Below are 25961 nucleotides of genomic sequence, written 5' to 3' on the forward strand. Positions count from 1 at the left end.
CTGAGATGCGTGTATGCAGACCGCATGTAGCAGGCACAGAAGAAGCACTATGTCCCTCGCAGAACTCTTGCAGATAATGTATACATTTTTTCCCAGATACAGTTGCATATTCTGGTTTAATATTGCAGGGCTGAAATTTGATGTAAGAGTGCTAGGAAAGTTATATGCGTCACTTCAGGGATGATGAGATGGTCTCATTTACTCTCCTTATGGGACTCTGTCAGAAGTGCTTCCACGCCAACATGATAGGTTTGTCATTTTATCCTTACATGATTCAGGTAATTCAGGTCCTGCTGTTGTAATATCTGAGGTAAAGTAATTATTCTTGAAAGTCGGTGTCAGTGTAGACTTTAAAATGTTATGGAACTATTTCCATAGATGAAGAAATTACCATTCTTAGGAAAGGCTTAAAATGTACACGTTTTAATTTTGTAAATTTATCTGGGCCATCTGCATGTTGCTGGTTTTAGTTGACTTGAGATCCTGTAGCACTAGGAGAACTAGTTAATTTGGTAAATTCTTAGGAGAAATCTCTTCTTAAAATTACAGACTCTGTCTAAACACAGAAAGTTGAATTAGAAAATACACAGGACAACAAAAAACAGAGAAGGGATTTTGGCAGAATTTAGTGCAGCCCTCTGCTTTTCACCTTTGTCCTCCTTATCCTTCTGTGGTGTCCTTTCCCCTGTTCCTGTTCTCCTGCATGACAGGTGAGGTCGGATGTGAGACAGTCAATAAAGTTTCTCATGTATATTTCAAAGAACAGCAGTCAATTAACCTTGAGAGAGTTGGACATTCTCTTGTCTATAGTAATAGGCCAACACGCTAAATGCAGTCAGGCTGTGGGTGTGTATGGAAAGAGATTGAATCACTCACATGTGAATAAGTCATACGGAGGTCCTCTTCCCACTTTAAAAAAATGTTTAAAAATTTAGTATCATTACCAAGAAATGCTCTGATTTGTAGCAGAATTTCTCCCAGTGTGGCAGAGCATTATTATTGCTGTTGCAATAGCATCATCTTAGACTCATCTTTTATGAGCATGAAGACAGACAGGGTCATTGATCTGAGTGTGTCTAAACTAAATTTGGTCGAAGATGCAACAAGACAAATTGTCAGTGGGATGAGGAAGAAGGCTGGATAATCATCCAAAACAAGGCTCGTTAATATTTCTAGTGATATGGCAAATTTTGAGTTCTCAGACTTTTTGCAAGAGCAGACCAAATAGCTTCACAGTTTTAAATTTGTTAAAGCCAGTGATACCTCAAAGGCGGGGAATAGCTCTGGGAGAAGTGTCACTAACTCTAAACTTCCCCACTGCAATTTGGAAACTTGGAAATCTTAGTCTATTTAAATGTGCCATAGTTGAGTCAGAATTCCACCTATTTGGTTTTTTCTTTGTTACAATTTTTGCATTCATATTTTAATAAGACTAAAGGTATAAAAGCAACGAATTATGCCTTTAAAGGGAAAAGGTTGCTATTATTATAACGTAAGTTGTCCTTAGATCAAAGACACAGAGAATATTAGAGTAGGGTATGTTGGTTTTCAGGAATTACTCTTCTCAGGTGAGGACACACACACGTGTGTGTATGTAGGTATGTGAAAGGCATTTTATATGCAGAAAGGATCACACAACAGTAGCAGAATGGAAACAGATATGAAAAAGCAATTAGGAAGAAACCCCTGTAGACGTTGATATCCTTGCAAGGACTCATCTTCACCTTATATAAGAAGAAACACAGAGAAGAGCTCTATCAAATGCACTAGAGCAGTAAATACTGTTTTCGATTAAAGGCTGATCTAAAGGATATTATTTTACTGTCCAAGACCTCTCCAGATTTTTTTTTTTAAACAAACATGTTTTAATTACAGAATTTCATTTGCTGGCTCTGAAAGTTTGTCCTTTTAATGAAGAAGATACTTTAAAATTACTCACTATAGTTACTGGCAGAAGGGCTCATCCTGAATTTCATTAATCACACAAAAATCTTTGAAGTGTTCTTTTTCAGTGGTAACGTTTTCAGGTCCAGAGTTAGTATGAAAAAGAGTGTGCGTCAAAGTCTCATACTGGGCAAATCGATACACATCTGTTGATTTAAAGGAAGTTATGTTAATTTATTTCAAGTGGGACTCTGAACAACTATTTTAATGTCTAAAGATGATGTATAAGATTGTTAGATACTTTAAAAGCATATAAACATGTATTTTTCAGCATCTGAATTTTGGTTCAAATAATATGTTAACAAAATATTGAATAAGCTTCTGCTGTTCTTGGAACTGCTTGCCTCATAGTGTATCTATATCGCTGCAGTACTAATTATACTGTATTTTTTAGAGTTGATTAAACAGTTATCCAATAATGAGAATCAACTGTAAACTACTGCAGGAGAAAACCAGGTAATTAGAACCCTGTTCTCACCTCAGTTCAACAACATGAGCAAACACCCCTTTTCTACAGGTCACTTTGGGATAGCACTAAACAACACGCTCTTATTTCTGTATGCAGTTTACATGATGTTGGCGCTGAAATGCTGGATTTGCTGTACAAAGCAGCAGTTGGTTTTAATTTTTAGGAGGCACTTGCACAGATGTAGGATGGGAACAAAGAACTAAATATGTTTTAGAAAGTTGTTTTGCAGCTTCTTGTTGGTCCAAATCATAGATTCACATGATTGGTATTTACATAGCAGGCAATCCTTATACACACTGACTTTGTCAATGATAAAGCGTAATCAATAATTGCTGAATTCAACAGTAATAGATAGCCTCTTGAGTTCCTGTAGTGGCAGAAGTTAATACTGACTCCCTACGAGAAGCTTTTCTATCTTCTCTGTTCTTTCTGGGGAAGAGAAGTTAGTGAGCTAGACAAGAATTTCCTAGATTCATACCACTGACAGATTTTTTTTTTCCTTGAATTTTTCAGGAATGAGGGCTGTTCAAATAATCAGTAGTAGCTAGGATAAGTTAATTGTTTGTGACCGCTTTAAGAGTCTATTCATGTGCTTGCACATCAACGTTTTTAGACCAAGACCCAGGTCTCCAGACCCACCTAGATTCCCCAACCCTGTTCATTACAGGGGGAAGGCAGGGTGGGAATGGCGTTAGCTTACCAGCAAACCGTTATCCGTGCATATAAATAAAATGGCTTGTTTCATTGCTAAAATGGAGGCATGTTTGTCCTTGAAACAGTTGCCTTTTCTTGTTTATGTTTGAGAAACATTGTTCTGAGTAGTGTTGGGTTTTCGAAACACCTCTGGAATAGGTGTCCTAATTCCATTAGAGGTCAATAGGCTTTGTATGCCTAAACCCCTTGGAGTCCTCTGAAAATCCCACTTGTAGGACACAGCATCAGTGGTTTAAACAGTTCAAGGCCACTTTACTCATTTGTTAGAAGGACCCTCCAGATTTCTTTGATCTTTTTCCTGAGAAGTTCCCAGTGTTTTTGAAGGTATAACTGGTTGTTTAGGTGGCAGAAAGCTGCCCCACGCGGTGTTTTAACCATCACAGCATGTAAGTGTTGTGAAGCAGCTACGTCTAAACCTATGGATGGAGTCCAGGTAGCACCTTTATCTTAATCCAATAATGTCCAGCCACTTTGGTTTTGTAATGATTTCTGTCTCTGCTTGTTTCATCATCCAAGATTATGACCTCAGGAACACTACTGCTCCACATAAAAGATTACTAGGGTAAAATTAAAACATGTAAGAAACTTGTTAAATGTTGTCAGGGTTTATAATTTAAAACTGCTATGTTATTAGATATTGGAAGAGCACAAAAGGTAACTCGTGCAGAGGTTTTAACCTCTGGCCCCTTCTATACCAATTAAAGTATAATGTATAATGAAATTTTAATCTCATATAATTAAACACAGTATTAATTTTGTAAAAGTAGAAAGGCTTTTTAACCTGTATTAATCTTCCTTTCTGAAGAAAATAAGTGTGTTTCTTGCAATTTGCATTGTTTCTTTTTAATTAAAGAATTAAATTTCTTTGTTTATACGAGTTCATAAAATATTTTTCTCTATGTCTTTTCTCTTAGGTTAAATAGAAAAAGCAAGTTGTTTGGGTGGTTTTTTTCTTATTAAAAAAACCATTGTTGAATATCATAGTTTCCTCAGGGTAAGGTAATAGACTACACAGATTTAATTAATCAAGAATATATTTATACTGTAAAATGTCTAATATATCATTAAATCCTTTCCTCCCTCTTTGCCACACAGTATCTCTGCTCAGAGGTATTAAGGTCTTCATGTCTTAATGAGACTTACGTCATTCATTAATCTTTTTAAATAAAATTCATTTAGCTTATATATACGTGTGTATATTACACAAACACATTTCTTGTAAACATTCTAATTTTGCAAGACTTAGATGGCAAGATTTCCAATGAGCGATATCAGAATATGCCCTTATAGGGTGGAAGCAGTATTGTAACATGAGATTGCTGGTAAGATGTCTGAGAAGGGTATAAGGGGATGTCTGTAGTCTAATAATTGCTTTCTTTGAAAGTGAAACAAAAAGAATGTGCAGCTGGAAAGATTCTAGGGATTTTGAGGAAGATGCACATGATATCTAGTACTCAAAATGCATTAAAAGCTCTAGCATAAGCAGTTGGCGTATAATGGATAATTTGGACTCATTACTGATGACATCTTAGCGTGTCATTTCTGTGGCCTTGGTAGCATAAACCTTAAAGCAAATGAAGCACAGTTCTGTTTTGCATGGGTAAGTGTTGTATTAGGCGCTTGAGAGTGACAGTGCTAATTCAGTAGAATAGAACGTGGGTGGGTGGACTTCAGAGTTTCTTAGCACACCTACGGCAAACTAGTGCCCTAGCTTGCTTTTGTCCAGTGCCTCTGTGTGGTTATGCAAAAATAAAGAAAATGGTGGCATATTTGTATCTGTCGCATTTTATGCCCCCTTTGCACACCCTTTTTCCAAGACGGATGACTGTACTAATGGCACAGTAATGAGAGGTGCAGTCCCAGATATTTCTTCAGGACTAGGCCAGCCTTCACTTGATGGCAACTTACACAGTCAAACATTACTATACCTTTTCTCTAAATTGCCTCTGGAATCTTTTAAAATATTTTTTTTCTTATTTTTTCTTTTTTTCTTTTCCCCCCCCCCAGAAAAACCCGGGGTTAGTATCAAAAGATTTTTTAAAATAACATGTTAAAGGCTATTCCTAAGAAATATTGCCCGAGTTTCAGAATAGGCATCATGCTTGATGAGCAGCGTGACCTTTTGGTAATGTTCTTGCCTTCTTATTTAAAACAAAAGACAGCATAAAGCATCAGAAAACTTAGGTTACCAAAAGAAGAGAATCTTTGGCTTTTATAAATACATTCACTAGACTGTCAAATGATGATGGATAGCAGGCAACTAAGATAAATTAGCATCCTGTCAGCCCTGAATAGCAGGGCAAACTAGCTTTCATCCAGGTCCGTATTACTTTCCTCTGTGTGTATGGTACAACTGGGTAATCTGTCTGGAGATACCACGGCATTGCTTTCATGTGGCCAAATTATGGCATTCTGTGATGTTTTCAGGTGCAGACAGCAGTTACTAAATCTCATCACAAGAATTAACTGATAGTTCTAAAAGTCCTAATTCTTGATGGAACTCATGTTTTGAGATTTGTGGTGGGGTTCATTATTACCGAACTGGGGTTATTATAGAACACTGGAAGGCCAAAATGGTAAAATATCCACGTTTGCAGGTTATGAAGGAACTGTGAAACTTTATGAATGGGTGTATCTTCAATACACAGAAAACAGAGGATTAGAACTAATGCATTTTTCAGGTGAAAAAATGAAGGTTCTCATACTTTCTGTATATATGTTTGGTGGAAAAATTTAGTATTTTCCACAGGTTTTTGGCAGAGCATTAGTTTGTTAGCTCTAACTCAGTGGCACTGAAAAGCAATTGGAAGATTGTCTTTTATTTGTCCAGTAGTCTGTTGTGGGAAGATGGCTGAAGGAATCTGAGGAATCTATTTGGCATCGGCCCTTCTGTCTGTAAAGTGAGTACTCTCTTCACCCATCTGCCAACCCATGGACCTAGTCATACGGCCACGGGGGTCAGTAAAATAATAATTAGGCACAAGCAGATTGAAATACATAGCCTTTGGTTGGTAGTGCAAAGCTCCTAACTCTGCTGTCAGTGTGTTGCCTCATATGGCCTTACCCCAGTCAGAATCTGTTGTTTCCTCTGAGAGCTTCTTAGGTGGCAGAATATCTGCATGTAATTAAGAAACAAAAAGTAGGGTTTACAAAAAAAGTCTCACGTTCATGACACTCTCAAACCTAGCATAAGCTTATTTAAAGTGAGCAGAGGTTTTGGAAACTGTGGAAGCTAAAAGAATAGAAAACAATATAGGACAATGGGAGGAGGAGGGGGAAATTCAATAATATTAAAATAAAAAGACTGCACTGGGCAAGTTTTCCCCAGATTGCCTGCCTTTAATATTAAATTACTGTTTTCTGGCAGGATCATCTGCAAAACTCCGATTTTGTTTCTTCTTCTGTTCATAGTCTGATAATTGAGGCTGAATTCCCTTGTCTTTAATATGCCATATATTCTCCACCTGGCAAAGGACTCAGACAGATACAGATAAATACCCTGTAGACATACAGACAGAGAAACTGCTGTAATTGCTTTCATAATGACTCTCAGACATCAAAGGAAGGCAAATAATGGTATTTAACACTGTTTCCATTCTTTAGCTGAAATGTAATTTTATAGAGTTACTGTCAGGCAGTACAGTGAATGTACAAGTGCAACTGTCATAGTCTACTCATATTAATTAGCTGCCCACAAGAGGTCCAGGATAGTAATGGCAAAGTTCTCCTCATTTCAGATGGTCTGATATTCAGACAGAACCATAAGTACAATAGCTTGATTAACATAGTTGCTTAGATCAGGTTTCCCTAGGAGTATGTCAATTGGCATTTTGAAGAATCAATTAATTAGCACTCCAAATAATCCATTCTTGGGTTAATGAAAGTATTTTGTACAGCTGCAAAAACTTACATGAAATAAAATCCAAGCCTTTCCAAAGTGCTATGGTGGAAGACTTGTAATTTGGAGGCTGTTGTGTACTCCACAGAGAATTTCATAGTAAAAAGTTATTAAAAGAAATTCAGTTGACCAGAGCTTGTCCAACAGTTGAACTTGTTTTGATTTGTTTGTTTATGTTCCAGAAGAGAAGGGTATTCCAGGGCATACAACAGTGGAACAGAAACTACAACTTCATTATGCAATAATATGATTAAAATACAAGGTTAATTAGGGTAACCAAATATCAACGTTTTGCCTAATATTACTTACCTCTTATGGAAGTTAGATCTTGAAGATAATTTAGTTGACTTAGATTCTGCAAAGCTTTACTCATATAAATAGTCAGTCTAAACCCATGCGATTACTTTCACTGAGGTCACTGAATTTTTGTTGGTAGCCCAGCAGGCATTGAAATTAATGGAAGTGCTTACCCAAGCACAATTCTTCACGTAAGGAAACTTTCAGAAATAGGCTTCTACCTTCAGCTCCCCTGGCATTGAGATTTGAATCCTGTACAGGTGGAAATTGCAAGTCGGAGGGAAGATTTATTTTTTCTTTTAAATTGCAGCTGTAAAAACAGATCATTTCTTGAAAGACATTTGACCTTCATTGTCAGATTTTATATGTTTTAAACTCTTAAAAGTTATAGATAATTTTCAGTATTTTGTCACATACTTTTTCTGTTTGTTTTTTTTTTAAGGTAATTTATCATTTTTTGCTCTTGTTGTTATTAGTGATGTGCCAAGGTAGGGTGAATCCATGAAAATGCAAGCTTGTTTTCTATCAGGCTGGCTATATGTAAATCCAGACTCAACCCACCCCAGGCATCATGCTTTCTGAAAATCAAGGTGTATTGCCACACCGAAAAACATGGTAATTTTAGTAAGTCATTAAATATCATTCCATAGAATACTGGAGTATAAATAGCAGAACATGCCTACACTATTTATGCTGATACTAGAAATGGTCTTATTTTCCTCATTTTCCTCAGTTCTTGATCCCCAGCTAGGCCTTTTTGCACAACTTCTTGACTTGTTTACCTTTCCATCTTCCTGCCTTGCCCTTCAGTCCAGTGAGAGGCAACAGAATAACTTCATCTCATACAGAAAAGCAGGTGTCTTTCACCCATACAAGAGCCAAAGTAGAGAGAGTAATAAGACGTTTCTATATTTGAGGATAATGTTGTTAGGCTCAATTTCAGACTGTTTCTATTTCAATGCCTCATACTGTTGTTTCTCCTCCTGGTTGAATAAGGAATGACTTTACAGAAACAACTGGAGCTGTGCTGATGTGAAAAAGGGGCCTATGATCAGAATAAGTCTCTACTTACATTCTGAAACTCCAGCTATGCTTTCAGCTAAGCATGGTCAAACTCTTGTATTCTGAATGCCTGAGTCTGCCAGTTTTGCTTCTTAAAAGAGAATTTCATTTACGCTCTTGAGTAAGTCTAGGAAATAAACAAAATACCCCAACAGTGTGTCATCATGCAAATTCCATAGTTATGAAAAGACGCTTCAAATCGCAAAGAGGAGTTTGTCCAGATGGTTTGGAGTGAGTAGTTCTATAAAACCATGGAATCAGTGTTCTAGCTCTTCGATGCCGTACTACGGTTGCTGCATTAGTTTAGGAGTTGGTACGGAACATAGCCTTGAAGATGGTGCATTGGTGCTTGTGGTGCGAATACTATGGTAAGGCCTATGAGCTGAAGAGTTGGGTGTTCAGTGGCTTTTGTAGCCACCAGAATCAGGTGGGTTTTGTCCAAAATCAAGGATTACTGCATGGAAAAAAAGCAGAGGTGAAATTCCAATGGACTTATTCCTCCTTTGCCAATGGAGTATATTCTATCATGTCTTCTGGTTTTAACAGATTTGCAGCTCAAACAGCTGTTCCAAACTTTGATTAGTCTTTACAATTTGCTAAATAGGGTTTTATGATAAATTGTTCTGTTAATCTAGCTCATATAGGCATGTTGAGTGAGAATGTTGTCTGGCATTATCACATTGTATCAAAAACCTGAAATACCACAAAACAAAGCTCTAAATTAAAAAAATTGGAAACTTACAATGTTGCAGTGATCTGAAACGGATAAAGAGGGTGGCATTGTGGAAAAAGGTGATAGACGGACTCATCTGAGCTGGATTAATTTCTGATCTGCAAGGGATCTTCTGCGTGTGTCACTATGCCTCAGTTTCCTATTTTTAAAATAAAAAGAAATCTTTTTTGCGTCTTTGTTTAAAACCTGATATTTTCTGCAAGGATAATTTCTAGTGAAAATACCTAGACTACCCTGTATATGTTAATCTGGTGATTTAGATGTGTGTGTGTAACAAAACCCAGAATTTTTTGAGGTTCAGTTAATTTTGTCAAGGGAAAGATCACTGGTATGCTGTAAATAACTTAGCTGTATGCTAAATAATACTAACTATAATGTAATTTTATTTAGATATTCAATTCCCTTTCGGTGAATGGATTTTGGGAGCTAAACAATGCTGTACAAGTAATTGAAAACAGAACTATAAACAGTCTGAGTATTTCCAACATATATTTCCCATGTTGGAAATATAGCTTTTTTTCCAGCTTTCTAGAAAGGCTGTTATGTTACGGATATTCTAAATCTTCCTTTTAATACAGCTAGTGCTTAGGAAAGTGGTTAACATCTATTTATTCCATATTTGTGGGTCTCTTTTGTTTTAAATGCCTAACTCAAAAGTTAGTTGTCAGAGCTTATTATGGACTTGCGCCAGAAGTGAGATCTTCCTTATTTTGCTAATCAGCTTCCTCCATATCTGCATGCTCATTTTCTGATATCTGATGAGGCGACAAGGTCATTGGACGTACAAGTACTTATTTAAAAACCGACATGAGAGTGAGATAGAGGTTAGTTGGGTCTATCAGAGCTGTCAATCAATTAATGAAAATTATTGAGCAAGGACACCGTGGGGGAAGCGAACAGAAGGAATGAAAATGACCATGGAGATGCAACATAGGGAAAATGACAGAACTGACTAAATGTGCTCACGTGAGTACTAAAACCAGACATGCTCACATAGCAAATGAAAGACAGCACCGGGAGACACTAGGGCCAGAATATATGCCATTATATGGACCCAAAGACTGACAGATTACTTCAGCCTTTTGTCCAAAAACACACTGAATGCTGCATTTGCTAAGTAGAGAATAAAGTTGAGCAGTCTCCAGTGCATTCTGAATGGCTTTTGTTAAGGTTCTACAGACTACTGCAAATTCGTAGCATGTAAAAATGAAATGTCTAGGGCTAGGCTAGAGTTTGCTGCTATGGTCAGGAATTTGAAATTAGTCAAGGGGGTATAGACTAGATTCCTACCTGTAAATAAACTGCAGATATAAATTGCAAAATAGGGCAGCACTGATAGAGCCTCACAAAAGCTCACTTAAAAGCTGCACTATCACTACAGTACACAGTGTACTGGCACAAGACAAGAGTATACTGTTTATCAGTACAAAAAAGAAATAATTTATAACTTGATCCTTGGGGGGAAAATGGAGAAATAAAAAATAGACAAAAAAAGAAACACGAGAGGAGAAAAATTGCCAATATGTTTGTGTGAATGAAAGATAGTGAGGGGAAAAATGAAAAGAGAGCGAAGTCAGAAGCAGGGAGATACTGACACCAAATCTCTGCAAAGCGTTCAAAATTCTCCAGCTGCCACGCTTTTAATTTGCTACCATTCTAATTAAAATGCAAATTAAATTTATAATTAGCATCAGCGCTTTCTAAAGAAACCTCCTTGTGCGCAGCACAAACATATGGGATGATGGTATAGTGTAAAGTTTGTAAAAACAGAAGGAGAGACACAAATGGAAGGACAGAAACGTTGCTACCAAAGGAGTTTTTCAGTAGGAGGGGGTAGTGGAGGAAATGGGGAGACACAGTGGATTTTAAGGGGTGGAATTGGGTAAGTGTCCCAGTGTAACAAAGAGATTGCTGAATATGAAAGATCTGTCCGGGAGTTACTTTTTGTTGAATCAGGTGTCAGAGGTCATGCTGCATGTCATTGGTGTTGTATAGAGCATGCCAAAAAGGCATAAAGGGTCACAGCTTCTAATCAAAAAGTCTATGACCAAAAATGAACCGCTGCTTGCTTCCAGATAATTAATTTAAAAATTGATGGGAAACAAAGTACTAAAATCACATCATGATTTGAGCGCATATACCATTTTAAGGCTTGCCACTTCCTATGTGAGAATCAAACCAGAAAAGCTAGAGTCAATGACATGGCACATGCAGAATCTTTGTGCCTTAATTTACCTATGTAAATCTGGTGAAATTTCAGGTAGGAGCTTTTATTTTCCTAAAGTTTTATTAATTTCACTTTATAGCTGATGTGGAATAGAAGTTGGAAACGATCAGAAAATATTCAAATGCTTTGCTATTGAAGTGGATTGCTCTGGTTAAACATGTCTCAGCATTTACATAACTGAGTTTTTGTGGGAAAACCAGTTGTGTTCATTTATATTTGCAATTGTCCCTTTAAGATTCACACGTAAGTCTTGCACCATGAGCACCTTTGCAACACCCAATCAAGGAGAAATATGGCGTCATGTGATATACCAGACATGTCACCACCAAGACACTGTCCCAAACTAAATCGTTAATTAGAACAAACTGTGGCATACACACGCTATTTTTTGTGACTGTTGTTATTCCATTTGTAGAAAGCTGGTGGCTATTTCGTGAGTAGCAAAAGCAGCTGCATTAATCTGATAAATGATTTGTTGCAAATTTTTCCTTCATCTCTACTGAGAATGCAGTTGGGTGCTAGTGCTTTTCTTTTGCTACTTTCACTGTATATTAAGCAGCTAATGTGGTATTAAAGGTTTGATAAAACTACTAAGGACAAAATTGGCTTCATTATAATAGTGTTTGGTTGTAGGGGTGTCTTTGAGTTCTCAGGGGAAGGGAGGGGAATAAAATGAGTCTGATCTCAAAAGCAGTAATTTATTTATTTTTCCACTAAGGAACCTTGCAAAAGCTTGAGTGCTTTTAATATTCTGGGAACTCTGCTTTATTTTTTAGCCAGGCTCTCTGTCAGATATTTTAAAATTTGAATGTAACAGGAATGAATATTTCATAGCTCTGTGTTAAACTGTTACAAAGCTGATGTAAAGCAGGATTGTGGGAATATTTTTATAAGTCATAAAGTCAATTAAAATTGATAAGCCTATAATATTGTCATTGTGATAGTACAAAAATTCGTTTTGCATATGCTGTCTTGGGCATGCAGACAACTTGTGACAAGCAACTTTTGCTGTAGAAATTCACTAGAATGCATTTAGTTGATTTTGAGCGGAGATGAGAAGGAAGCGCTGTCTTCCAGTGTCCAGGCTGGTGTGTGCTGGCAGTGGGCTGCTGGCATTAGTGTGCTGAACGCCGCTAGATGTTAGACTCTTTCTTTTAATAAAGATTATCCTGCCTTTTTTATCCAATATTTAAAAGCATATCTAAGAATAACTGGATGTGTAATGTCTGTTAACGTACGACCTCGTTGTGCAATGTAACGCATATCTGTGAGCAAACACACAGCAGCTCCATTCTTTATTCATCATCATTTCAATTTTTGGAAGCCTGAAGCACTTGGAACTCAAACTGACTTCAGTGAAAGTCTTATTGATTAACTCACATAATCTGGCCATGGATCGCACTGTCCATATGCATGATATAAGTATGTCCTCTTCTGACTCAACATATGTATATCAAAAGTGCTAAGGAATTGTGATGAACTGAAATAAGGGTGGGGGCAGCATGTAGAATAGTGGTGAGAAAGAATACGTCACAGTGGTAAGAAGTTTTTGGGAGGAGAAGTTATATGGGACTTTATGGACTACATAAAATGTATGAAAACTAGAACATGTTCTAAATACCGGTTGTCTTAAGCCTGTTTTTCAGAAATAGACAATTCTACCACTGGATAACTTTTTTTGTGGTATTGTATGTATGCATCATCATTACTAGTAGTCAGCAGAGTCTGGAGAATGCATTCTTTAGGCTAACAGCTGCTCCTGATATGTGGCCCAAATAACTACAGGGGAGCTGCTTGTAATCAAAGGGTGAAGTTAGGTGTTCAGAAGATATTGCAGATTTAGCTGAACTAAATTTGTCTGAGCATGGGGCCTAAAGCCAGGGTAGCGAGCATTTGCCATTTAACCTAAATATAAGTAATTATTTGAGACAGGAGCAAAATTTCCTTTTGTTCTATGATCTATAGAGATGGGGAAAAACCTTTAAAGATAAGCTCTGCGTACATAGGAGCATGAATTGTGGAAATACATTCTTTTGACTGGGGATCCAACTTCAGATAAGTGGAATCCAAGACACAACACTTCAGCGATTCCAGAAAATTGCAAATTAACAAAACCCTACACTTTGGAATGAACTTTGCCCACATTGTACAGCTTTGCAAACAGATTTTAAAATAACTCATTGGTTTCATAGAAACTGATAACATGAAGTTTAACAGCAAAATAATATTTTAACAGCAAAATAATTCTACCAGCACCATGATTTGGGAAGGAGTGTCTTCTGCACAGAATTTGAGTTCCAGGTATTTGAGAAGGGAGGCAGTGAGCCTAAATAAAGTCTTCTGTTTGACAGACAAAGGGTGAAAACCAAAAAGGCATAAAAGGATTGCTTTGTGTAATTTTTAATTGTTGTCCTTTTCTTATTCAGTAAATGAAGTCACCTTTGTAGTGGTTTCATGAACCGCTGGGTAATCAAAATTATTATGCTGCCACCTGTTGTCCGTTAATTATTCTGAGAAGATACTCATAAATCATAACACTGGACAATAAATCAAACTGTCAAGACCCAGGTCAAAGGTTATGCATGAAAAGTTATAGGTCACCAACAGGGTGTGAAAGATCAGGGTTGTGGAGCATCACTCATTGTCAAGTAATGTTGGGAGAAGTGCCACTGGAACAAAAGAAAAACTAAAGTACAGAAGAATTCAGGCCCAAAGATAGGCTCCAGGCTCACGCACAAAAGGAATCAAATTGACATGTCATTACACCGCAGATCTGACAACCAGCAAGATTGTCTAGCAGTGCCCTGACTCAAATACTTTTGTCTCGACTGATCCTTGTTGCAAGTCAAAGCATCTTTTGAAATGTTTCATGTATCTGGGCCAGATTCTGCTCCTGCAAGAAGTCAATGAGTGTCTTGGCCTCTGTGTATTTGGAATTTAAAGCAGTGTTAACTTTTTTTGCAGTCACTGAAGAAGCACGAGAGAGTCTGTATTTGCCAGGGCTAAAATTCATGAGCCTCTTCTCAAGTCTGAGTGATTGGGTATCGAGGGTTTATCCTGTTTGGGATGAATCAATTCCCTGGCAGAAAAGTAAACGCAATGTTACAAAAGAGTTCATATTCCAGCCTGCAGTCAGGCCTATGTACCTCTCTCAGAAGGCATGAGAAGATAGGCTACATCTACCTTTCCTTAAGCCAAGGTAGTGGGATTCATGTTGGTTCTATCACAGTCTCAACAGGAGAAGTAATGCCAGGGTCACCTCTCCTGCTGGATCTGCGCTCATGTCAGGAGATTGGCTTTCTGAGAAAAGATAAAGGAATGCATACCATCTGATGTAGTTTCTCTGAACTAATTCTTTTCTTGCCCTTTCTTCGTGTTACTCCAGCCCCGCTTGTTCATTCCCCATGTTATGGGTAGTGCAGATGCACCACAGAATGAATTGGCAGAGACTAAGCAGTAGTGTACCTGCTCTGCACCTCCTCTCTCTTCACCTCAGGTTTCAGCAGGTGTTTGCAATGCTCAGATCCATCAGCCTAAACTTGTGCTTATCTCAGCTTTACCTGCAGCAGGTGGAAAGTACATTTCCTCCCAGTAAGGAGAGGTGGGATAGCACTGGGAGGTTCAGGTCTGTCTGTACTCTCCTAGTTACAGAAGAGGAAATTGGGTCTTCCTGGAGGGAAGGTATTATTGGAGGACTTTGAACAGGATTCTGGAGCAATGGGTGAGTCCAGCCTTTTTTTTATATATTAAAAATAAAAGGTTTCAGCAAAGATGCATAGCGCGCTGGTGTGCTCTCTTCAGACTATATGTTCTATTATTTGTGTTTGCTCTTAAAAACTTCAGCTTCAGTTCATGTCCTTCAACTTTCTTATATTGAATTGCATGTATTTAAAATAGAATAATTACTTGAAAGCAAATGTGCACTGACAGGAAATCACTGATTTAAAACCTGGCTAGGGGTAAATTGTTTCTGATGTGAAAGAAGTGACTTCAGGAAAAAAAAAAAGAATTTAAAAAAACCCAACACGCAACCCCACCCAATAACTAAAAGGCTGCTGGAGCAGCTCTGATCTGCTGGCAACACGATGGACTGTCTGCTGCCTGCTCTAGGAGCTAACCTGCCATTAGGATCATGTGCTGTAGGGTTTGCAGTTAATGGGCAAGCAACTTTAATTTAAAAACTTGGTGTATTTCCAGGAAGTATTATGATTTGGGTTTATTTTAATCAGGTGGGTTTTGCTCAGATAACCTAGATTTTGTGGTGTTTAATAAAGAAATAAAAATTAATTCAAGCCCCACAACACTGTTAGCTTTAGTGTTGACTTGGTCTTGATCTCTCTACGAGCTCAGAAGTGGATGAATCTTTTCCATGTCATTCTGTGAGGTCACTGAAGAACTGAGACATGGGTCTTGCCTAAATAGAGAAAAAACTTGCTTGTAAATTAGAAGCAATTGAGGTTTTGATTAGATCTGTTCATTTCCCTTTGGTCCTGGTTCCTGAATATTTGCATAAGTGGAGTTCAAAGAAATGGCCATGAGCAGTATTTTTTTCTTTAATTTTAAGCCTTTTAGAAAGATGCAGAATTCATTGATGATGAATAAATTTATGACATAGAACTTTAAAACTATTAAAATCACTTGGGGCTCTTCCTTTGTGTTTCACCCTGGGTTGTTTTTTGTGGGCAAGAGTAAATTAGTATGTTTTAAAATATTGTACAAGAAGCGACTTTTTTTCCTTTTGAAACACAAGAGAAGCTTGAATTCATGAAGGCCACTAGCAATTTTGTTGTTGGTTTTATACTAGGTGCACTGGTCGTGGACAGAAATGTTAAAAACTCTGAAAGGAAACTTTATTTGCATTGAAAGAGGGAGATTTTGTTTTCTGTACAGAGAAACAGAGACTTGTGACTTAACAGTAAATATCACAGTTTAGCTACAGACTTTTTATTGCTCAGTACCTGCCGTGGACACTTTGAGGAACAGCTAATGTAGAGTATCAGTTAGCAAAATTATTTGAAGATCTGTGATTAGAGTGAATTGTTATAACCTATGATATGCACATAGATATTCCACTAAAAGGGAAACTTAAACAGTGTTCAGTACGTTCTTTATAACAGTTTTACTAATTATTTTAATGTCTTGAAGAACCAAGCATTGTATGTATACAGGAACTACCCAAGATGTGTCATCTGTTAGCCTGTGGAGGGGCATGGGTTGCTGCTCTCTTGCAACTTTCTTACCTTCTTCACTATCGTACTTGATTTCCTAGTAATCTTATATGAATAAAATGAGGCTCTGGCCTGTGGAAGCTTTCAAAAAGCCAAATTGTTGTAACAGCGCATAGAATATCTGCTAAATAATCTCCCCATCTTCTAACGAGTGGAAACATCACTGAAATGTTAGGTGATTCTTCTTATTTTATCAATTTGGCAGGATCCTGAATATAATTTAATGAAATTTCATATGCGTGTTTGATATTGATGCAATGCAGGGAAACAGCCAGTGAATAATGTAGCATTTGTAGGAACTCAACTCTGCTGGTAGGCATAAAACTCTGCAGACAAACTTCCAGGCAGCTTTCCAGGAGGGGAGAATGTAACCCCTTTTTGTGGAGGGTCTGGAAGAAGCCAGACCAGACCCCAAAATGTGGGCGACATGTCAGGCACATACAGATTCACTGTACCCCTGTGTTTAGTTGGCAGCGACCCAGTGGCGCCTCTTGGCGTGTGAACCTCTCCACACTTGGGTTTCCCAGAGTGCACAGGACCACAAAATAAACCGTGCAATTATTCTCTGTACCTTTTGGTTTTGAACAATTATCATATGATTGTGTGAACTCTGTGTACAGAGCGAGAAAGCTGAGTGCAGGTCCATGGGCATCAAAATTGTTACAAACTTTCTATTCCAAAAAAGAGATTTCACTTCCTGCATGTTATAGGTTTTTTTCCTTGTAATTCTTATAGATAAATGTTTTCTTTTTTTACTTGTTGTTGATAGTAATGAACAATTTAGCCATCTACTCCATTTTCATTACACATAAAGGCAATTTCTGGCAATTCAGTGAAGGTCAATGAATCATACCGAATACTTTGATATGAAACCCTTATGTCCTTAAGTAGCTTGACCCCAGAATTTTTTGCAGAATCAGGCTGTAAGTGCTCAAGTAGTGTTTCCCTGAGACTTGGACTCTGCCAGAAAAAAAAAACCCAACAGCTATACTTAGAATTAGTTATATCATTTTTTGGGTAAAATTTGTGATCAAAAGGGATCGAAATTAAAACTTTGCAAAAGTTGTTAGCAAAATGACACTTAATTTTGATAGAGAGGCAATGAGGCAGAACATTTTGCATGTTTGCAAAATAAGTTTCATTTTGATGTGTTTGGCATTACTGATTATATTAATTAACTTAACAGCAAGTGTGAAGATTATTTATGATGCATTTAAAATGATTGGATCTTAATTGCTTCCCTGTAAGAACAAGGAAGTTGAATTTCAGGTTGTGGAGAGCTCCATGGTTAGTCTTTTCTGTGACTTTTAACTGCTGTGCTTTAAAAGCAAAGTAATTGAAACAGAACTAACCCATACTACTGAAACTGGTGACTGATGGTGCCTGAGCAGTTTAGGCTGACAACGCTAATCTGGTTTGTTCTGCTAAGTCTGTTACTCCGTTAAGACCCAACGTTTTTTAAAGATCCACACCTGATTTGCAGAATTACTTGAGTAGTGAAGATCTTACTATCTTGCAATCAAACTCAAGACATGAGTTCCTTCATGGAAATCGAGTACTTCATGAGTGCACTATTCGGTTACGAGCAATGAATGTAATTTTTGGAAAGGTGACTCTGCATCAAAATGTTAAAGAACTCAGTTTCTTTAATAGTATGTTTACCTTTATACAATAAACTTTTGATAATATGCAGCTTTTCAGTATTCTGTTATAGTATCTGTTACATCAAGGTGAAAGTGCTCCCTTTTTACACGTTAAAAATTAGTTAATTTTGTTTTCAGATCTTTTAATGAAAGTTTACTTCTGCACCTAGCATGAAGCAGATGCTCTCTTAGACCTAAAGTAAGAAAGATCAGTATCCGAAGCAATGGCTTGACAAACAGAGGTGCTTCAGATTGTTATTATTATAACCACAAAAAGCAGGTTTGTTGATACCTTTTTATCCTTAATATATTTAAAATTGCATAGTTGGTATGAGAGCATGTGTAATATCTGTTTGATAAGTGTCTTCTCACACCCTGAGGTCTTTTATGGGCAATTTGCATTTTACAATGAGAGAAATCAGCTGGAGAGGGTTTATTGTTTTGTATAATAGAAAAGAGTGTGAAAATATTCCAGCCTTACAGATGATGTTGCTCATTCGCCCTGAACATACATGCGCAGAAATATTGTTTCCCCTTAAAAAATAGGGTCTCCCCATCTTTCCTTCATACAATAGATTTATAAAGGGGAGTTAATACTTTGGTTGTGTTGGAATCGTTAGTCGTTCTTGAAATGAAAAGCAACGGGATAAAGTCCTCCTTTGAAATTTCATATTCTGGGTGCTTTAGAGATGACAGAAAGCAAACGCTTCCTTTCTTTGCTGTTGTCAGAAGAGAGTCCTAGATGTCAGTATTAAGATCTGCTTTTCTAAAAAGTGGACAGATAAATCTCAACTTTCTCATAGAGCAGCAAAGAAAATCTGATTTGATAAAACTTTGAACATATGGGCAAAGGTGGATTGATGAAAATGTTTGTCTAAAATCTGGCATACGTAGAAGTTTTAAGTGTGCCAGAAAAGCAAAGGTGCTGAATGGTGAGTGCGTTGCGAGAGAATCAGAGACCATGTTAAGTCTTTCTAGTGTATTTAAGGCTTGTGAGGTGGAAGGGTGCCTTTGGATTAGATCCTAAAAATTGTATTTTGCTTAAGTTGGAGGCTGAAATATGACTCATTACTCTTTAGCAGCTGCCAGTAGAACATAAAAGTGCATAGCTTTATTAATGAAGGATACCATACTGAGGAAAGACTCTTCTGTCTTTAAAATCATATGAATCCAAGATTAAAACTCTCAGCTTCATGCCTAACCTCTATAAGAAAAAAAGTCACGACCCTCATAACTGTTATGGCCAGCTGCAAGGTGCTGCAGCTGATACTGGGGGCGTTTCACCTGGAAGTTCTACATGAATCCAAATACTTTGGTATTGCAGGGAGCTGCAGACAAAGGTGACTTTCTGGTGCTGCCTGCTCTGAACGGCACTGTAGATATTGCAAGACCAACTGCTTTCTTATACTATACCAATGCTTATGATTTTTGCCCAAAGTAGTCATAATTCCTGGAAGTTGTATGTGGCAAAACAATCAGCTGCATAAAATGACAGAAATTGAGGATGTTTGATTAAATTACTCCTAGTTAAGCAGTTGTTTTCATATTGTTATGATAATTGATAGTATTCAGAACTTAACCTGGGTTCACAGTGCTGTCATTTGCAAATCTGGTCCCAAGTCTGTGCTCATAAAAAGTGTTCACGGGAATCTCACTGGGACTGAGAATGGCCATAATCTCTTTACACTGCTGTATCTCTGACCCTTTCTCCTTAAGCAGTGAAAAGGAGTTTTTGGCAGATATGGGTGCACGTATCTATAAATTCCACGCTGAGTAATTGGAGGTGGACAGATACGGTAGGAATAAGCATAATAAAAGAATCGAGAGAAAGAATCTTCTTTTCTTTGTGGCCTTCTAGGTCTTAAGTGTGCTCTGTTGACAATCACCTACTTGTCAAAACCTGCCATAACACAAGGAATTAAAAGCAATCAGTCTTGCAATACATGCAAATTGAAACAAGATACAGGTTTCTAGAGGTAAGTAGAGGGAAAAGTCCTCTGAACGGTGGTGCCTTTATTAAATTTAGACATTGAAGAAATAATATTGCAGAATAACAGCTACTCAATATTAATTGCATTATAACATTGTCTGACATATAGACTTATTTTGAAAATAGTAGCAAGAAGTACCATATGTGACTCCCAGATACATCACAAATTGTGCATGTAGTTATCTAATTTCTCCTTTTTATAAAACTGCATTTGGTGGGTGGCGCTGTGAATTGTTTATGTCAATTAAGTACAGCTCGTCAAGAGAATTGAGTGTAGAGGGTATCAAGCACTTACACTGTAGAAATAAAAAATGCTGCTCATGTGAGAGGCTTTTGGCCCTTGATTATACCTGTCAATCCATCTTCTGTCTTTTTTATTATGCTTTGCATGATGCTGATAGCTTTATATGAGGCAATTCCACATCCTTTCTAAAGTCCAGCTTTTTATATTTTGAATTGCTTTCTATAATGTCAGTGTTCATCCCATTTCCCCATCTTACCTGTGTTTTTATTTGGCTTCGTCTATGGGCAAATACCTTCTGGATTCCCTTTGTTGGGTAATGAAGTTCCTCATTTGATTCACTGAAGATTTTACATATTAAATAAGCATTTGTCTATTACTGTTTCAGAAATAAGCTTGTAGTTCGAACAGCCTCTGTATAAATTTAATTTCTGCTCCATCTTTTGGCACTCTGAACGAAAGCGCTATAAGCAAATCTGGGAAACTGAGTACCTAATACTGGTAGAAGTTATAACTCTACAGAAAGCCTTGAAGTCTTCATAGGGTGGGGCAGAGGCGACAGTACAGTATGGAAGAAATTGCTCCATTACCCAGAAGGGCACACATGATGCGTGCGTGACATCATGCTTTTCCTGTAGATATCTGGCTTCAATGGTGGAAGCAGAAGGTGGAGCTAGATAGGCTTAAATCTGTGCTCAAATAGCTGTTCCAACTGTATACTCTTATAGAAAAGTCACTCTGCTTAATAACCTCCAATGGCTGGTGGTTCATCAAGATATTAATTTTACAGCTTTATTGATTGTTTATAAAACACTGTGCAGCCACTTTCCAAGCTATTGAAGTGATTTGTTTGTCCCATATATTTTACAGTGACGAGACTATTGAAAATCCCTCTGCAGATTCACTCAGACCATTACACATTATTAGTTTTCTCTTGCAAAATTTCCCCTCCTCCAGAGATTCTGAATGTGAAGCACCTTGCTATTGCAAGGTCTTATGCAGGGTGTTTGTTTTATATATGCTCATAACTGGATAATTATATTGCTACCTGAAACACTTTGGCACGCATGCAGGAAGAGGGCTCTGTGTAATAGTGATTGATAGTTTGAGCTTAAAAATTGTTATGGTGCATTAAAAGTATACTAATGTTTATTACTTATTACAAGGCTGCAGACATTTAGATTACAGTCCAGGCTTCCAGAGCTATCACAAGTCTTCAGACTGAAGCAAGCACAGAGCTTGCGCCTCCTCTTATATTTCTCTTTGCACGTGTTTTTACTGGGTAGAATGCCCAGTTTAAAAGGCAGCATATTCTTCATTTTTAATCGCCACCGGTTAGTTAAAAACAAAAAACCAATTCTAAGTTCCAGTTCTAAAAATAAATGTATAGGGATTTTAAAACTTTCTAGATCTCAATGTTCAAAACCATTAGGCAGCCTTGAAAGCTTGTGAGTCAGGATTCCTCCCTCCCCACCATCCCCTGATGCTGGCATAAAAAGCAAGGCAGACTTTAGTTTTCTGCAGTTGGTTTTGGCGTTTCATTTTAGGCTTGTTTTTAGCTTTTTGATGTGTTCAGGTCATACTTCAGGACCTCTTTTTATAATTCTGAATGACAGCTGATATGCTACTGTATTCAGATGACAAAAAGTTTGAGAATTGGCCATGCTGGGCACATGCCTGCCTGCGTATGAGAATCGCAGACCTTCCTATGCATCCTGGAACAGTGACTCAAACTAATGATCCCAGCTGATGCCTGATTGTGTGAAAAGTAACATCAGGTCTTGAAGCAAATGAAATATGCTCTTTTGCAGTAAATATGTAAACTCTCCTTCACACAGAAGTAATCCTCTTCTGCCACTGTTACGTTTAGATTCCATGCTCATTCCTTTTTGGCCCTATCATGCTCAACAGAATAGTTAAAAAGCTGATTTTTATTTTGTATTGTGCTCTTTCATAAGTCCTATTATAATATAAACCAATGCTGCACCTTAAATACTATGGGAGAAATATTGCCTGGTGAAAACAGAATAATTTGCTTGCAAACTTCCAGCAACTAATGCGATATATATGGCACTTTATAATACTTACACATTCCGCAGTCCTAGCTATCTGCAGGTTAGACCTGTGGGATACACTTCAGAAAAGTTACATAAACAACTCTGAACCCTCGGCTGAGAAAATGCATACTTTGAACATGTTGAAACTATCCATATTAAGTCAGTTTAGCACTTTGATTAAAGAGTTTAATCAATCACCATCCTAAGCTGTTTATTAATCACTTTATCAAGCAGTTGATGCATTGCTGGTTTTAATAGAATCCATTTATTTTGATTTCTACCTACTTCATCTTTCCAAAGGGCTTTCTGAATCAGCTGTGATAAAAAAAGAAGGGGGGGGAAAAAAAGCTTGGTTGCATCTAAACACTGGAAGGTAAAAGCTCAGACCTCCCTTGCACATACTTCATTATCAACATTCTGCACCGACTTAGCCAATTTATTAAGGGTAAAAAAAAAAAACAACCCACAACAACCCTGCTTGGAGTGAGTCTTTTGGTGAACCACACGGTTTAGCTCAGATAAACAGAGGCCATTCGTTTGCTTTCACACCTGACAACCTCATGATATACGATCCTAATAAGATTAATCTCCTCCCTCCCCCCATACACACAGACTTTTGTTTTGTTTAGTGGCCTGACTTCGTGATCTTCTCTCATTCCCCTCATTGGGCACTTCTAATGCCTTTGGTTTCGGTTGGTGGTTAGAAGTAAAACAAACAAACAATCAATCCCCCACCCCACTCACAGGCGCTTTCTCATTCCACGGGAACAAGATTAATATAACAAGAGATATAAAGTAAGCACGGGACTATTTGTTACAAAGCACAGTGTGCACAGAACGAATTGCCCTGAGAAGCATTAAACACATGGATAATCTGTATCATCAAGTACATACTTTGTAAATTGTGCAGAGGGAAAACAAACAAAAGCATCAAATGAGAAATCCACAACTTGGGCCACAGCTGACTTCTATTTTACCCCCTTTTATGAGGTTTCACTTAGCTCTTTTGCCGTGTATGGTCTCTGAGCTTTAGAAATCTAGTGGGAAGTAATCTAATGGTTTTGCCTGACTGGCTTTCAGTTAAAATCATTAATACATAGCTTTGAAATATGATGTACATTAACACCTACACAAACTTTCTATTTTGAGTGTATTCCAGTTTTATCAGCGATATGCTTCGTGTTATATTACAAAAACCAAAAGTTTTTTCTTAAAGTTTGTCTAATAAAGGTGATGGGGGTCCTTAAAAGTATGAATTCTTTGGCAGGAATGTAAAAATATGGATCTAGTTTAAAATTCCACCATCTCATGTCCCATACTCAATAAGATGATGCAGCAGAAAGATCCCAGAGTCAAAATTCTTACAATGCATTTTAATCTCCCATGCAGATTCTGTCAGACAGATTATTTATATGGCTTATTTATGTTAATTGAAGGATATGTTTTCTTCCTGTGTGAGACCAAGCCTCCCTTTTCTAAATGAGCTGATAATATGTACTTTATATGTGTATGGACATGTTTAGAGTGGGCTGTTACTGTCCTAGTATGAGTTATAGGAACTTTTAAAACCTCTCTTATAAAAGCTGGTCTGCTGAGGCGCAAAGGGTCCGCCACACTGCCGAGAAAGTAGCCCTGGTCCCACTGAAGTCATTGGGAGTGTTGCAATCCCCAAACACGAGTGGTTGGGACCGTGTCACTGCAGTGCAGAATAATGGGCGCTGATGGGATTTTTCCATAAATCTTTGCTTCGTGGATAAGGCATTGCTAAGAATGTCTAATTTTAAAGCTTTGCCATTACCTGTAAAGTAACAGTGACATTGTGGGAGTGACCTGCAGAGATGTCAAAACTGAGTTGTGGTAGCATCAGATCTCTGTGCTGGTGCGTGCACCAGGTTTAGAGCTCGGTTGTAACACAGGATCCAACTGGCTATCAAGTGAGACAGCACGGTCACCGAGCTGCTGTGCAGTAGTTCCAGAAATATTAATTACGGCTGTAAACAGCGCTGCAAAATTAGGGATATTGCAGCCTCCCTGGGCATTGGATCGGCAGCCCAGCTGTGAAAACCACTTCCAGTCAGCTATCAATTGAGATGGAATGGCCATACTGAATTGCAGTGTTTCCAAAAATGTTAATTAAGAATGGGACTCTGCTGCGAAGCGGCAGCTTTGTAGCCCTTTTGAAGCTGTACTGCAGTTTCTGTAAGTATTGTGGTGTTGTACCAGTGAAACTAGTATTCCTCTTCCTCCTTGCATCACCTGCAAAAACAGAACTGCCTATGAGCTGAAATCAGAAGACCTTCAGAGTCTGAATCAGTAATTCAGACAATAATTTTGAAGCCATAAGTTCCTTTTTTTTTTTCTTTTTATATGCGCAGTACTGTTTAGCTGCAGGCAACTCCTACTTCGAGAAAATGAGACTTTATCCTAGGTTTACCCTCCATTTCTTCAGTACAGTCCACCGATAAAAACTTACTCTGTGCGTAACTATATTCAGTGAAAGCACTGGATTGCTGATGGTGGGGTACAGAAGAGTATCACTATAGTAGAACTTTTTCTTCAATAGAAAACCGTTCAGCAGAACTGTCTGTCCATGCTGGTAATCAGTTCTTGAGCACAAGAGCTGATTTTTTTTCTTTTCTTTTCTTTTTTTGAAATAGGGGCCACTTAATAAACTGAGACACATTTTTTATTTAACATTGTTACTATAGGAAACATGTAAGTGTATATTCAAACATATTTGTTTACAAACACAAGTCTTTGGATAACTTATTAATGAATTTGTTGAAGTACAGATGAGACTTTCGTGTTTGAAATATGACCCAAGTACAGTAACTACTCTCTGAAAACAGTTCAAGTCACAAATTTAACCTGATGCATTAAGTCCTATTTACAGAGAGTCAGTATGATCTAATGAAAAAAAAGGATCAGAAGTGTTTCAGTTCTATTCGTGTTTTGCCTTCTACCTGCCACCTGCCTTGAGAGGAGTCATTTCTCTTCTCCGTGCCTTTCCTCTAGACTGTCATTTCTACCTAGATACAGTTTGTTCAGGGCAAGGAATTTGTCGCTTTGTATTCATTAACTTATTATTCTTAACATGATATGGTGGAAATCGTGGCTAAGGTAGGACTGCATTGTAAATGCTGTATGGTTATATTTTGCTCTGTATCAGCTCATCACTTGGATATTTAAGTGTTTAAGTTCAGTGTGGTGATAACATTGGTGGCTGTACCTGTTGTCTTCCTAATTTTATCAGTTTGGCTCCAAAGAAATAGCACAAATATTTGACTTTCTCTGAGAAACAAAATAAAAACAAGAGGGGTAAATAGCCACGGAAATCTTTACAAAAAAGCACTTTTTTTCCACAGTTTGCTCTGACCAGAAAAGAGTATGTCAGTGAACCTTTGGGGAATGTCATGAGATGAGATTTTCCCGAAAAACTGTTGATAGTTCCAGTTGAA

This window comes from Phalacrocorax aristotelis, chromosome 7 (assembly GCF_949628215.1).
Source record: "Phalacrocorax aristotelis chromosome 7, bGulAri2.1, whole genome shotgun sequence".
Classification (NCBI taxonomy): Eukaryota; Metazoa; Chordata; class Aves; order Suliformes; family Phalacrocoracidae; genus Phalacrocorax; species Phalacrocorax aristotelis.